Source organism: Dendrobium catenatum, unplaced genomic scaffold (genome assembly GCF_001605985.2).
Source record: "Dendrobium catenatum unplaced genomic scaffold, ASM160598v2 fragScaff_scaffold_1482, whole genome shotgun sequence".
NCBI classification, from domain to species: Eukaryota; Viridiplantae; Streptophyta; class Magnoliopsida; order Asparagales; family Orchidaceae; genus Dendrobium; species Dendrobium catenatum.
In genome coordinates, this window is record NW_021319944.1 from 1,946,166 (window position 1) to 1,961,488 (window position 15,323).

Sequence of the window (15,323 nt, forward strand, 5' to 3'; positions counted from 1 at the left end):
GGCATTTTGGTAGCGATCTTCCGAGGAGAAATTTAGTTCAAATCGAAGGGGACGACGAGGGATTACTTATGTATGATTATTTTGGAATGAATCCTTATCAATCTCTAGTATTTTGGAAAAGAAAATTTTAGGGTTTTTCCAAATTCTAATTTTTCTTCCAAATTTCTTTTAGGAATGAATAGTGAAGGATTATGAGAACTTTTTAACGATGAAAATGAAATTTTTTGAGGAATTTTTGAAGACTTAAAAAAATTAGGGTTTTTCTCTTTAATTGGAATTTTTGGAAGTATCTTTGTAAATATGGTTTCTAAGGGTATAAATTAAATTTTTCGCACAAAATGATATTTTCCTAATTTTTAATATTAATAAATCCGAAAATAATTAACTTAATGTTAATTAAAGTTTAGGTTAATAATAGATTAAAGATTTATGTTAATGACATTCGTTTATATTAATAACATTGATTTATGATAATGATATTCATGTCATTTGATAAGAAGGAATTAAGATTTAATGTTTATTTATGTTAATGGTTTCTTTATATTAATGATTAGGAATTAAGGTTAATGTTGGGTAAGGAGAATTTTGATAAATGATTAAGCAAATTAAATTCATATGTTTGTATTTAAGAAAATGAGAGAGAGAGAGAGAGAGAGAGTGTGAAGGAAAGAGATAATCAAGAATAATTTAGAAAAAGAAGATTTTGTTTTAAATTATTTTGTAGATTTTCAAATGAAATTTATACTTATAGGTGATTAATCGTGGTGACATCGAAGGAAGAAGGGCTAGCAAGATAAATCAATTTCCAAACTTCTGTAAGTATACATGGTTCTTTATTTCAGTAAAATTTTTGTTTCTCTCAAATTATATGCAAATCATTATTCTTTACTCTTATCAAATGAATGATCATGCAAATTACATTTTATATTTTATGACATTATATGTAGAGATTATGAAATCAAAAGATATGATATGATGTGAATGTTATATTAAATGATTGAATGTGCATGCTGATTAGATGGAGTTCACTCCCTTATGGTACTAGCTGGGGACGCTGTACTCGTGCACGTTAAAATGATAAAGGATATGGAAAAGGAAAATGGTAAATGAGTACCTTTATGGTACTAGACGGTGACTCATGTGACGGTTATAACGTATACGAAATAAGAAAGTTAAGTATATTGATATGAATATGAAAAGGAAAATGAAAAATATGGTTTCATGTTATGATATGTTTAATATTATGTTAGTATGAAATCATTTTATGTTATGTTCATATGAAATTGACATCCAGCATATTACACAGTTGCTTTATTTACTGTAGTTTGGAATTGTGTACTACTTACTGAGCTTTAGCTTAATATTAGTTGTTAACATTTTCAGGTAAGCTTAAATTAATCAAATGAGTAGAAGGGGCGGCAATGTTTATCATAGGAGAGGAGCTCCGGAAGAAAGGTAATTATGAATTTATTGAGTTTTACGTTTATGTGTTTTCAAAATTTGATGTTTAGAAGCTCTTTCAAATTATTATGGAGATAGATTTAGAGATTAGATAATTTAACCTACCGTCCGACCTTTGTTCCCGCCTCGCCCATGCGAGCTCACCGGACCGGGTCGTGACAAAAGTGGTATCAGAGCAAAGGGTTTGAGATTATTGATCAATATGAAAGAGCCAATAGGATGATTCTCTATGTTAGTTAATGTATAGGGTATGTGTTATAGATGTCTTATTCTATTTCATCGTATATATCTCAAAGCTATGGATCCTGAACAGAATGTCACTGATGGCATTATTATGGAGGAAGGGAGAGAGCTACCAGAGATAGCAGAACCTCAGAAGAATAACACTATGGAGTCATTCGCTCAGATAATGAAAGCGATGACTCAGATGATTAGGACTTCCCAAAATCAGAGTAGTGACAGTGAAAGTGGAGGCCGACCTATGGATAAGAACCTGAAGCTGTTTCAGGATATAAAGCCTCCACTGTTCCCAAGTGGTGGGCCTATAGAGGCTGAGGACTGGCTAATACAGATTGAGAAGATATTGGAGGGCATGTCTTGCCCAGAGGATAGGAGAGTGACACTGGCTGCTTATGCCTTTGATGGTGAGGCTGAAAGGTGGTGGAGGAGTCAGTTAGAAGAAACATTTGGAGGAAGACCAAGCAGTCAAGTCTCCTAGGAAGAATTCGTGAATGTATTCAAAGGCTGGTACGTGCCTATGACAGCCAGGAGACATATGCAGGATAAGTTCAACAGATTGGTTCAGGGAGATCGTTCTGTTACTCAGTATGAGGCCGAGTTCACTAAACTTTCCAGGTATGCCCCTCACCTGATTCCCAATGCTGAAGAGGAGTGTCACGCTTCCTGAATGGATTAAAGGACATAATAAGGCAGCCTCTTGTACTTTTTGGAATTGAAGATTATCCCACTTTGGTGGAAAGAGCCAGAAGGATCGAGATGGACATGCAGGTACCTCAGAGAAGGGACCAACATAAAAGGAAGAGTTTTGATGAGGATATACAAAGTAATCAAACAGGAGGATCAGATGAGAAGAAATCCAAGTTTAATTCTAGTGGAGGCAGTGGTGCAACTATAAGTAAAGTCACGGAACCTTGTGCTGAGTGTGGAAGATTACATAAAGGTGAATGTCTGATTGGTTCTAACACTTGCTATTGGTGTTATCAGCCTGGACACAGCAAAATATTGTCCTGCTTTGGCTCAGAAGACTTCAGGAGAAATGAGATCACTTGAAGCACCTTCACAGAAGAATTATGGAAAACCCAAGATGATAGAACCATCAGTTGCAGGTTCAGTACAAAATCAGTCCAGGCAGAATGTTAAACCGCAAGTTTACACTTTGACTCAGCAAGAGCCCGATGAATCTGTACATGCTGACAATGATAATTGAGATGGCTTTATAGTTTATTTTTAGTGACTTGCAATGAAAAACCTAATGTTTTGGTGTTTTGAATTTAGTAGTTGATCTTGTTATGTTATGTCGGATATTTTGGAATTGATCAGAATATTTTGCTATGATATTTCAGATGTTTAGTTTGTCCTGTTTCAATGTTGAAGTTTATGTTGATGAAATGAACACTATTGATTGAATCGTAATTAGAAGCTGTTTGTAAATTTCGAGGACGAAATTTTTATTAGGAGGGGAGAATTGTAAAACCCGAAAATGCCGTTTTAGACCTCGCACGCTTTTCAAAGCGCCGCGATGAGATTTAAGCAAAAATTTTAATGTTGACGGAATTTAATAGAAATAATTTTAAAAAATCCTACGCAAAATTCTGATCGTTTTGATATATATAACCCATACCCAATTTTGCTTATTTTTGGAATTAAAATTTTCGGAATCTTCATAATACCGGTTTTGCCCCTAATCAATTTAATTGCCGGAATTATTTAAGGGTATAATGGTCATTTGCAAAACCCTTTCTCCCTAATATAGCAAAATCGAGCCCTCCCTTCTCAATTCACGCGTGAACGAGCGGAACCGAGAGGACGGTCGGGCGGACGGTGGCTTCCGCGAGGGCATTTCGGCGGCAATCTTCCGGGGAGAAATTTAGTTCAAATCGAAGGGGACGACGAGAGGATTACTCAGGTATGATTATTTTGGAATGAATCCCTCTCAATCTCTAGTATTTTGGAAAAGAAAATTTTAGGGTTTTTCTAAATTCTCATTTTTCTTCCAAATTTCTTTTAGGAATAAATAGTGAAGGATTAGGAGAACTTTTTAACAATGAAAATGAAATTATTAGAGGAATTTTTGGAGATTTAAAAAAATTAAGGTTTTTCTCTTTAATTGGAATTTTTGAAAGTATATTTGTAAATATGGTTTCTAAGGGTTCTAAGAGGATTTCTAAGGGTATAAATTGAATTTTTAGCACAAAATGATATTTCCCTAATTTTTAATATTAATAAATCCGAAAATAATTAACTTAATATTAATTAAAGTTTAGGTTAATAATAGATTAAAGATTTATGTTAATGACATTCGTTTATGTTAATAACATTGATTTATGATAATGATATTCATGTCATTTGATAAGAAGGAATTAAGATTTAATGTTTATTTATGTTAATGGTTTCTTTATATTAATGATTAGGAATTAAGGTTAATGTTGGGTAAGGGGAATTTTGATAAATGATTAAGCAAATTAAATTCATATGTTTATAATTAAGAAAATGAGAGAGAGAGAGAGAGAGCTAGTGAAGGAAAGAGATAATCTAGAATAATTTAGAAAAATAAGATTTTGTTTTAAATTATTTTGTAGATTTTCAAATGAAATTTATACTTATAGGTGATTAATCGTGGTGACATCGAAGGAAGGGATAGCAAGATAAATCAATTTCCAAACTTCTGTAAGTATACATGGTTCTTTATTTCAGTAAAATTTTTGTTTCTCTCAAGTTATATGCAAATCATTATTTTTTACTCTTGTCAAATGAATGATCATGCAAATTACATTTTATATTTTATGACATTATATAATAGAGATTATGAAATTTATGAAATCAAAAGATATGATGTGAATGTTATATTGAATGAATGAATGTGCATGCTGATTAGATGGAGTTCACCCCCTTATGGTACTAGCTGGGGACGCTGTACTAGTGCACGTTAAAATGGTAAAGGATATGGAAAAGGAAAATGGTAAAGGAGTACCTTTATGGTACTAGACGGTGACTCCTGTGACGGTTGTAATGTATACGAAATAAGAAAGCTAAGTATATTGATATGAATATGAAAAGGAAAATGAAAAATATGGTTTCATGTTATGATATGTTTAATGTTATGTTAGTATGAAATCATTTTATGTCGTGTTCATATGAAATTAACATCCAGCATATTACACAGTTGCTTTGTTTACTGTAGTTTAGAATTGTATACTACTTACTAAGCTTTAGCATAATGTTAGTTGTTAACATTTTCAGGTAAGCTTAAATTAATCAAGTGAGTAGAAGGGGCGGCAATGTTTATCATAGAAGAGGAGCTCCGGAAGAAAGGTAATTATGAATTTATTGAGTTTTACGTTTATGTGTTTTCAACATTTGATGTTTAGAGGCTCTTTCAAATTATTAAGGAGATAGATTTAGAGATTAGATAATTTAACCTACCGTCCGACCTTTGTTCCCGCCTCGCCCATGCGAGCTCATCGGGCCGGGTCGTGACACCAATTGCCTTCCCCATAGTAAGATCTTGAAATACACAATACTTATCAAATAAATTAGCTCGCAATTTTGGTCATTGGCGATTTTATGGATCAGTAAAAGATTTACACCAAGATGAGGTATGTATAATATATCACTGAGGGTGAATGTGGAGAAAATTAAAGTATTTCCTTCACCACAATAGTTGTTCTGCAATCATAAGTGAGTTTTATTTTACTAATGGGGAAAGATTTGTAGGTTCGAATGATATTGGCATAGTTTGTCCTAAATCTAAGATCCAAGTTTATGGGGAGTTATCTGAGGCACTAAAACAAAGGAGTTGGAATTCATACCCTTCTGAGCCAAAAAGCATGATCAGGATGATTTCTCAAGCAATTTAAGGATTAGTTTGACAATTTTATTCAGAGTTGAGCCTTTCTAATTCAACAAGATAAGCTTGTCAATTCATGGAGTTTGTACTTTTCTTCGATTTGTCATTTCTTGTTATAGTAGCTACACCAAAGATTGCCTTTTGAAGAAAATTTTTGTGTCATTTTTAGAGGAAGAGTATGGCAGCAAGTCCCTTACCATGGATTTCAATGGTAATCATGCAGATATTTCAAAGATTGAAGAGTCGAGCATTACTGTTCGTCTTGTTCGTTGGCCTGTATAATAGAGAATACATCATTTAGGGTTGGTAGATTTTCTCTGCTTAAAATTTAGAAACGAATGTGATCAATACCATTATTTAGTCCTACAAGAAACCCAAACACCCTTTCTCTTTCTAAAAATGGCATGATAATTACAACATCATCGAAGCACATTTTCTTGAGATCTTAGTATTAATATTGTTCAAGCTAACAAATCTTCCTTGCAATAAAATATTCAATAACATGAAGGCTAGTTTAGTTGGTTTTTAAGATCTTAGTTTTGATAACTTAAAAGAGGGCAATATCTTTACTTTTTAGTATGTTTGTTTGACAGTACCATAAACTTCTTTTGCAATAGACAATAACATATATAGACGACTAATTCTAGATTTCATGGTATTTTAAAACCATGCCATGATTATAGAATCAACTTCTTCCTAAAGTATAAACTTTGGATCATTCGGCTCTGTAGGAAAATCCATAAGGTGATAGATCCTTCTCAAGCCTTTCAGAAACTCAAGAGAAAAGACTGGAGAATAAGAAATTTATAAATTCAGTTCAAATTAGCATGAATATGGCTAATGTTGACGACAAAGATTGTCTTTGACTTAATAATCATTCAAAGGAAATTAAAATTACAAATAATGAGTTTAAAATTAAACTCAAATAAATCACTAATCCAGGTGCACAAATACAACAATTTTCATGCTTGTCATAATTATAGTTGAAAAGCTTTCTCAAGCAGATAGAAACAACTTGCATCTTCCCTTGGCAGTTAAGGGTGTGATTTTCAATGAGACAAAACATAAGCACACAACAAAGGCATGAAAGCAAAACGAAGAATTAAGGAGATGGATATACTAGTTGTACGAAGTGTGCGTAGGGAGATAAAACACCTGGGCAAGGATGTTATATGAGACCAAGCGGAACCTGAATCCTGAAATATTTCAGAAAGTAATCAGTATGAAAGTACCAAGCACAAAAAGGCAAACAAGACCATAATTTTTCCTTTTCTTTACACTTGGTCATCTGTCATTCTGAATAATAAAAAAATGTCATTATGCAAGTGATGTTAATGGCAGAAAATGGCCGCATAAAGCTATCCAATCCAGAACAAAAGAGGCAACAAAGATGGCAGTTCTAGTATTACAGTTTACTGACAAAAATGAGAAGTAGAATGGTGGGATGATGTTCTGTACCAGCAACTAATAGCAATTCTTTGTACAACAAATGGCTGAGCATTTTTTATTCTATAACAAGTAGAATAGGCATCTTAAACCCGATTAAATTTGCTCGGTTTCTTATGTGCAACATGGAAATTAAATTGAGCCAAAATAGATTCAGAATATTACAAACCATTGTGATGCAAATCTTTGTATAGCTCAATGTTTTCAAAATGCAATGCAATACACAACAATTCTTTGTTGCTTCAGCACCCAAAGCGCAACGTGTAGCAGTGCCTCTTTTAACTAAAGCATTCATGACTCATATATCTTGAATAGATATATTATGTACATAGAATATCCATTTAATTAACCAAACCTAAATGATAAAAAAAATAACAAAAGTGAAAAATTAATTTGAATTTTATTACTTGATTTTGTATAATGTTTGGAAGGATTCCTTCAAAAGACTTGTAATAGAAATAAATCAAAGTTATTTGCAAAAAAAAGGGAAAAAGCCCCCAAAAGGGGTGACAGCTAGATTGTAATCTACAGAGCATAAGATGATCAATCTGATGGTTAGAACCATTTATCCTGTGCTCAGTGATCCCTACCAAGATTGATTGATTTGTGAATCTCCCGATCCTTCAATGCTCCCCCTTAAACTAAATGATATAAATCTAACATTCCAAGTTTGTTTATAATATTTTTTATCGTGGGATTGCAGAGTCCTTTGAGGAGAATTTATGCAAGTTGATTTCCTATTAGTGCATATGGAGTATAAATCAACCAACTGTCCGATTTATCTTCTATGAAATGTTTATCCACCTCCATATGCATGGTATAACCATGCTGGACTAGATTATAAGCAATGTTAATGGAAGAATTATTGTAACAGCATATCTTCATTGGTCCTTCCTATTTGATTTTTAAATCTTTTAAAATAATTTTGACCAATAGATGCTCATAGATTTCTTGAGCAATGACTCTAAATTAAGACTAAATGCAAGATCTTGAAACAACATATTGTTTATTGCTCATCCATGTTATGAGATTTCCGACCTAAAATATATAAATCCATTAGTATCCATTTGTAATCCCGCATAGTCTATGCAATGACCCAAATTTTAATTGATTAATGAATTGTTACTTACCTGATTAGAAAACCTTGCAAGCATAGAAACTTGGCTGGGAACGCTACGCCGCTGTGCTGGAGAGCACAACAACGCTTCCCTCTTTGTTTGGACAATTCTAAGTGATCAAGCATAGCGGCACTAGACTTTGGCACGGTGGCGCTAGTTCCTCTATTCTACAATGTTTAGGGGCAGCGCTATGGTCTGGAGAGCTACAACACTAACATGATCAAAATGCTTTCTATAAAATATCAAATATTCATTTTAAGTACCCTTTAGCTATTACCCAACCCATTCTTCATATGTCTTGTTCTAGGAAGATAATGAGAGAAGGGGGACAGAGGAGGAAAGAGAAGAGACAGAAAGTTCATCTCAGGGCATTTTTGTTTGTCCGCCCATTTAACAAAATTGTTCTAATCATGACAAATAATCTTAATCCTACTTTTGTTTTCGATAATTTTAATTTTTTGGTTTTTCACTCCAGAATCTAATAAAAATACATTATCTCCTTATTTAGCAGATTTTCGCCATTTAACTTTTAATATATCATTGATATCTTTCTTATGAATATTTTTAACATAATCTTTTGAGATTTCACAATATAGTTTTGCATCTATGGCATTTCATCTGAAATGACAAGAATAAAGGCACATTGGGTATGCTTTAAGACTCCTACGTTTATTCTATTAGAACTGATATTGCATACATCTGTTATAATCCATCTAACATGGCATGCATTATGACATGAGTAAATTGATACGACATTCATACTAATAATAGGTATACTTAAAATAATTTACAACTATGATGCATGATAAGTGCATAATACGACATGTGTATATCTGCAAAAAATGTTGGCTAGAGATAAAACTAATTCAGGTTAATCGGAGACAGGCTTTTCTTTAAATAAAAGTTTGTTGTAAAATCCTAAAAAGATATAATAGGGAAAGCATAACGGAATTGATTGATATCGGAATTGATTGATATGATATAACTGATGAAGAGTGACTACTAATACAAAAAGTCACCTAACTAATAAACGATGAGACTATAAAAATATGATAGGACTTATTCATATGGGTTTGGCCTACAAGACATGATATGACTAATACAGAAAAACATCAAGTGAGCTAGATTTGTTGGTTTAAGTATTTTACCTTATGTCATTTATTCTTTTATATTCATAGAAATTGTAATGAGTTAATGTAATTGATAGTAGTCCATGACTATTATATATGAATCTTTTGGGATTTGAAATATATGTATATGTTTTGATGATAAATGAAATGTTGCTTCCGTGTATTAAATTGTGTATATTGATGTTATCAATAGCTCTAGTATGTAATTAGACAATAAAAGAGACATTCTTCCTAATTAAATCTTGAGGCGTCACAAAAAAGTATCAATTAAATCGCTTTAAGAGGATTGAATTATAATCAAAGTCATAGAATTGATTATGAGATGAGTCGAAATGTGATAGCCCTAAAATGCATTGTTTGGGACATACAATTGATTTCATGTGTGTATTATTTTTTAGTTGGTATACATTATTCGTAGGCAAGAGAACTATACAAGTGTGCAAATAGAACCAAATGATCAAGATGCAATGAATGAACAAAGTGCTGAAGTTCCAGTGACTTCAGACAGTATAATATAATTTGCTAACTTAATTGCATAATTGATGAGTGATGCACAGGGCAAGCAGGTTGGGAGCAAAGAGAATGAAGCGAATAAGAACTTCAGATGTTTCACAAGCTAAAGCATCCACTACTCAAGGGAGAAATGGAACTACATATAGCAGAAAACTGGCTATTGACAATAAAGAAGATCTTTGACAATAAGAAGTGCCCGAAGAATAGAAAAATACTATTGACAACATTCTTATTTGTGCAAGAAGCAGAAAGATTGTGGATTTGACAACAAAGAGAAATTCCTAGATAAGTTGAACTCATAGATCACATGAGAGACAAGAGTAATTCATAATGCTAGACCAAGAAGACAATAATAATGCAATATGAAGTTGATTTTACTACATTAGTCAGGCATGCCCCATAATTGATAAGTACAATCAATGAAAAATGATATAGATTCCTAAAAAGCTTAGAGATCAATTCAAGCATCCTCCAGTACCTTTGAGGATTAGAGAATTTTTAGAGTTGGTTGAAAGAGTGAGGTTAGTTGAAAATAATTTGGCAATTCCTTAGTGCATGTGGGATATGAGCAGGTGAAGAAAAAGCTAGAGATCATTTCAGTGAAAGAAAAGCAAGATCAATGAATGTAGTATCAAATATGAAATGGTTAAAAACACTTTCCTTTTATTGCGGCCTCAATCATGACTGATCATGATTCCAATAATTTTATTGGGCAGCATATCTCTACCAACACACATCACTCTAATGAGTCTGAGTTGGGACTAACATGTTTTTAAAGTTGCCGGGAAATCGACTTCTCTTGGCTAAAAAATAGCTAGTTCAAAAAGAGGAGCACAAGCAGCTTTAGAATTTCATGTAGCTACAGTACTAGGTCAATGAACTAATTTTAACTGATCCCTATATTTGAAATAATATGGGATGTTAAAGATGCTAAATCAACAAATAAATCAAGCCAAATTCTAGCATACAAGCTACGATGTTACTGATGATTCTATTAACCAAATTTATATATCATATATATTAAGGGGCCAAAAGAAATAATGATGGCCATCATTATAACCTGAGGAGAGGCTCCATTTCAAAAATGGTGCTCTTTAAAACCCTTTTTTTTTTAGTGGGAAGGGGATTACTTTATATTTAAAGACCAAAGCAATTAAAAGAAGGGGAAGTCACGTCTATCTAGCCAATATAATATAGACTATAATCTTATAAAGATTCAATTTACTCTTTTAATTATTGCATTCTGTCCTAACTAATATAAACAATATATATATATATATACTGCTTATTAAAAGTTTAAATCAATTTTAAATTAAATTTTCAATATCTAACCGCAAAGAAAGTGAATGAATGACATTATTAAAGCCTAAATTAAGCAGTTAGCTCCATTTTAAATGAGGCGCCCTCAAATTTTCTCAATTTTTCCCCTTTTAGCAGGAAGGCAGGGAAATTATATTTAAAGATTAAAGCCATGAAATAAAAGGGAAAGCAATATATATTTAATCTGTTAAATATATCAAATATTTCTACAATTCATTCTCTCCTACAAATATATATATATATATATATATAATCAAATCAAAAAGAACTTTCTCATAATAATTAGAAGGCTTAAACAAATCTTAAATTTAGTTTTAACTATTCCAATTTTGAGATAAAAAGGCATGTTTTCAATTAATGATCTATATTTAAACATTACTATTTTCAAGCCCATTGCTATCTATTCTAATATTTAATAAAAGTTTAAATTAATTATTAATTTAATTTATTTTTTTATTCAAATTCTTTTAACTTGGAATATTAGCATAAACATATAATAATTTATCATTTTTATACTTAGCATATTAGCATAAACATTATATTATAAATTATCAATATCATCATTTGTATTGTAATAAGAAAATAGTTGGATACAATGAATGAGTGAATAAAAAATTATTAATCTTCTCAAAATACTTTAAAATACCTAATCTCTATCATTGTTACAATAATAATAATTTATCCCATGCAAGGTATGAGATTATTTTCTTTTATAAGTTAAGCCAATATAGAACCACCCTATTCGAAACACATGCTTAATGCCCTTTTTTAAGCACTTTGTGTCATATTTTTCTACCAAAAGAAGGCAAAAGAAATGGGATGGAGAAGGGGTAGCTTATATAGATGATTCAAAGCAAATCTACAAATTACAATTCAGGGTTGATCGTTTAATAATATTATGCATATTGAATCAGCCAATCAAATCGAGAAAAAAAAATCAATCCCTTCCGGCGAACAGTCCTTGGTGAATGTATAAAAGGATTTGTCATAAACAGTTATTAGTTTGTCCATTCTGTTCAATCAAATGTTCAATAATACCATGCTTAAAGTTCATAATTACTGCCCCTAGCATTTCTTAAAGAGTCATGGTAATGCATCAATCACAATCACATAGATTACGAAATGGTTGACAAATAACAGGATTTTTTTTTCCAGGGGCAGACAATCAGTTAAAGGAATATTAGCATGCATACCATTAGAATTTTTTCTTGCATCCTCTTCTACATCATCTACGGGACTGAAAATTGGAAAAATTGGTCCATCAGCCTCAACCATTTTGATAGAAGAAAACCTCCTGGTAGATCAAGCAGTTAATTCCAGTAAAAGGCAACGCAGTGGCTATTTCTCTCCAGTTCTTCACTAAACAAACTGAGATTGAGTAATAACAAAGAGGTTGCTCGTTAATGTTCTAATGGTGAAAAAATGCCACACTGATAATACCAATCACAAGAGATACAGAGCAATGCTTCAAGAATAGTAGAAAGCAAAATTCTAATTTACTGATGTCTTTTTTTTTTTTAAATCGCATAGTTGCAATGATACTTCTGTTATATTCTCATATAAAACAGCACTATGTTTTCTACAAATTTAAAGAAAAAAAGGACAAAAGAAAAGATAAGCTGTTTGGAGAACATAAATAGAATCATAGAGTTGAAATCAGAAATCACTGAGCAACATGATCAGGTGATAAATCTGAAGGAGATCCCTCCTATCCACCTTAATATCCCTATATGATCGGAAGATTAAAAGGTGGGGTAAGTGCAATGCTTCAAGAATAGTACAAAGCAAGTTAGTAGTTTTCCAATATCTCTATATTTAACCATCTTTTCCTTGCTTCATACTTTGAAAGAGACATCACCCCCTTCTGAAGAGTTAATTCCATAGTTATAGTTATGAAGGCATAAAGAAATTTGAAACAAGAAGATACGGATAACATACCAAACACCATTTCTTTTTTCTAAAATTTAAAGTTGAAAAAATAATCAGGAAAATGGGAATTAACAATTAAGGTAACTTATACATACCTATAAAACGTTTTCCACTAATTGATCACACATGGATGGAGATTACTGGTGTATAATTTTTAAAGTATGTAACAAAGCACCTATAGTTGCATAATGAAGCATTAAATAATTTGTCAATACCCCTAAGTTGCAAGGGATGATAAAAATTATAAAAAAAAAAACATTAGTTAGATTATAAGGCTTCAACTTTAGATAAAGTTATTAAAGATTGACCAAATAATTTTCAATTAAAATATAAAAATTAAATATCACGTTAATATATATATATATATATATCAAATCATATATGATAAATAAGCTTAAGTTAATTTTTAAAGTTGAAAAATAATCAGTTAAAAGTTAATTTTTAAAGTTAATTTTTGAAGTTAATTTTAGGTTGCTCGTAATTAATTAATAATTAAATAAAATAAAAGGCATATATCATAAATGATTTGATAGTTAAATGGTACATAAAATAATGACATGAATGATACAAATGTTAAAAATTAATTTAAATAGAAATATCTAAATCGAATCATGTGTTATCCAAATTTATGGGCAATGAAATGACATGAATTTAAAAATAATAACATACATGTATGATAATTAATACTTAAAATAGTTATATTCAACATTGTGTGCCATCCATATTAAAGATAAATACATTACTTGATGGCTAACTTCTAACTATGTTTGACTTCAATTTCAAAATTTTGTCATATCAGTATAAGACAATCATATATTATGACAAGTGTCACATGCTAAATAAAATTACACTAATATAATATACATGTATGCATGCTTTAAGAAAATATAAAAACAATTTCTTAAATTATTGGCTATTATGTAAAGGCTATGTCTTGAGTTAAAGTGGTTAAAGGATAAAACAAATATATTTAAAATTGATATCATATATCATTTGCAATTAGTCATTAAATAAGTAACCATAAATATGAATTAAATTTAAAAAAAATGATAAACATGGCGCAATAGTTAAATATTAAATAGAATAATTTTAATGCTTAATTTGAATTCAAATTTAAATTTAATGGCATGCATGATGGTTAAGGACTAAATAGAATAGTTGCACTTTCAAAAGTAAAAATTAAAAATTGAATCATGTGCCGCATTCAAAAATAACGCCATGTATGATGAGATAGTTATGGAATAAATAAAATAGATGTGGAATTGGGGCTTTTCATAATCATAATCATATCATGTACCGTGTGATAATTATCTATTCAACAAATTTGAATTCAATTCCAAAACTGTGTCATGTGTCATAAAATGCCCCAAATGTCATCTCCTTCAATCGTCTATACTAGTTCAGTCTACATATAAAGGTGGAGAAAATGCCAGCCAAAACAAGCTTTTCAATCTTCACGAACAGATGATTTTTAAGTATGGAACCAGGCATGCCAAACATAAACATACTTCAACGCTAATTAAGCCTCTAGTAGTAGTATTTTACAAGCTATGGTCAAACATGCAGAAGATTTAGACAAATCGATTCAAGACGGAAGGAACAACTAATTGAATGTAGGGATTCTCAAAAGGTTGGAGATTGTTGGAGGCATTATGCTAAAATAGGCAAACCCGATACCTTAGGGTTTTGAGAGATCGAAAGTTCGTTGGGCAGCCGAAACAGACTGCGGCCAGGTTTAATGGTTGCGGCAGAGCCAAAATCCCTAGTTTTCAACAAGAAGCAACTCGGAATGCGTTGAGCATCCATACCTGAACGCGGGGAGGGAAAACGCGGGAACCAAAGAGATTCCCCGGTGCATGGGATGCCACGCTCTTTCGTTCTTGTGGTTCGCTGCCTTTGACAGCAATTCTTTATTTGCGAAGAGAATTTCCTGCTTTTTTTTCTCCCTCTATAATTTATTTTTGATAAATTTGAGTTTACATCCTCGTAATAATCTAAATTGGATTTTTTTTAATAAAAATATGTTCAAAATTTTATTCTTTAAAAAAAAAACCCATAAAAAATTTTATTGCTTCTAAGACTACTAAATTAACACTGTCATTCAAAATAAGTTAGAATAAGTTCAAATCCTAATCCAAGAATTTTTTGAGCTAATCCAAGAATTTGTTGAGGGCGTCGAGGAGAGAAAGAGTATTTTATGACCTGAGCTTATTGGTAGCATTGATGGGAGAGACTATTTCTTGATATGAGAGCCCTAGGGGCATCATCAGTAATATCTATTTCTCAATGGAAAAAAGAAATTCAAGGTTCAAACCTTCA

At 31.6% G+C, this 15,323-nt stretch overlaps 1 long non-coding RNA gene across 1 annotated transcript; it reads right to left on the bottom strand.

Moving 5' to 3' along the window:
• Nucleotides 1–5,272: 5,272 nt before the first annotated feature.
• On the bottom strand, nt 5,273–14,938 carry LOC114581021. The gene is made up of 4 exons (XR_003702831.1): nt 14,682–14,938; nt 12,269–12,369; nt 6,704–6,744; nt 5,273–5,822 (listed from the first exon to the last, which is right to left on the bottom strand). It is a non-coding gene; the product is annotated as an uncharacterized LOC114581021 (long non-coding RNA).
• Between the last annotated feature and the right edge of the window lie 385 nt (nt 14,939–15,323).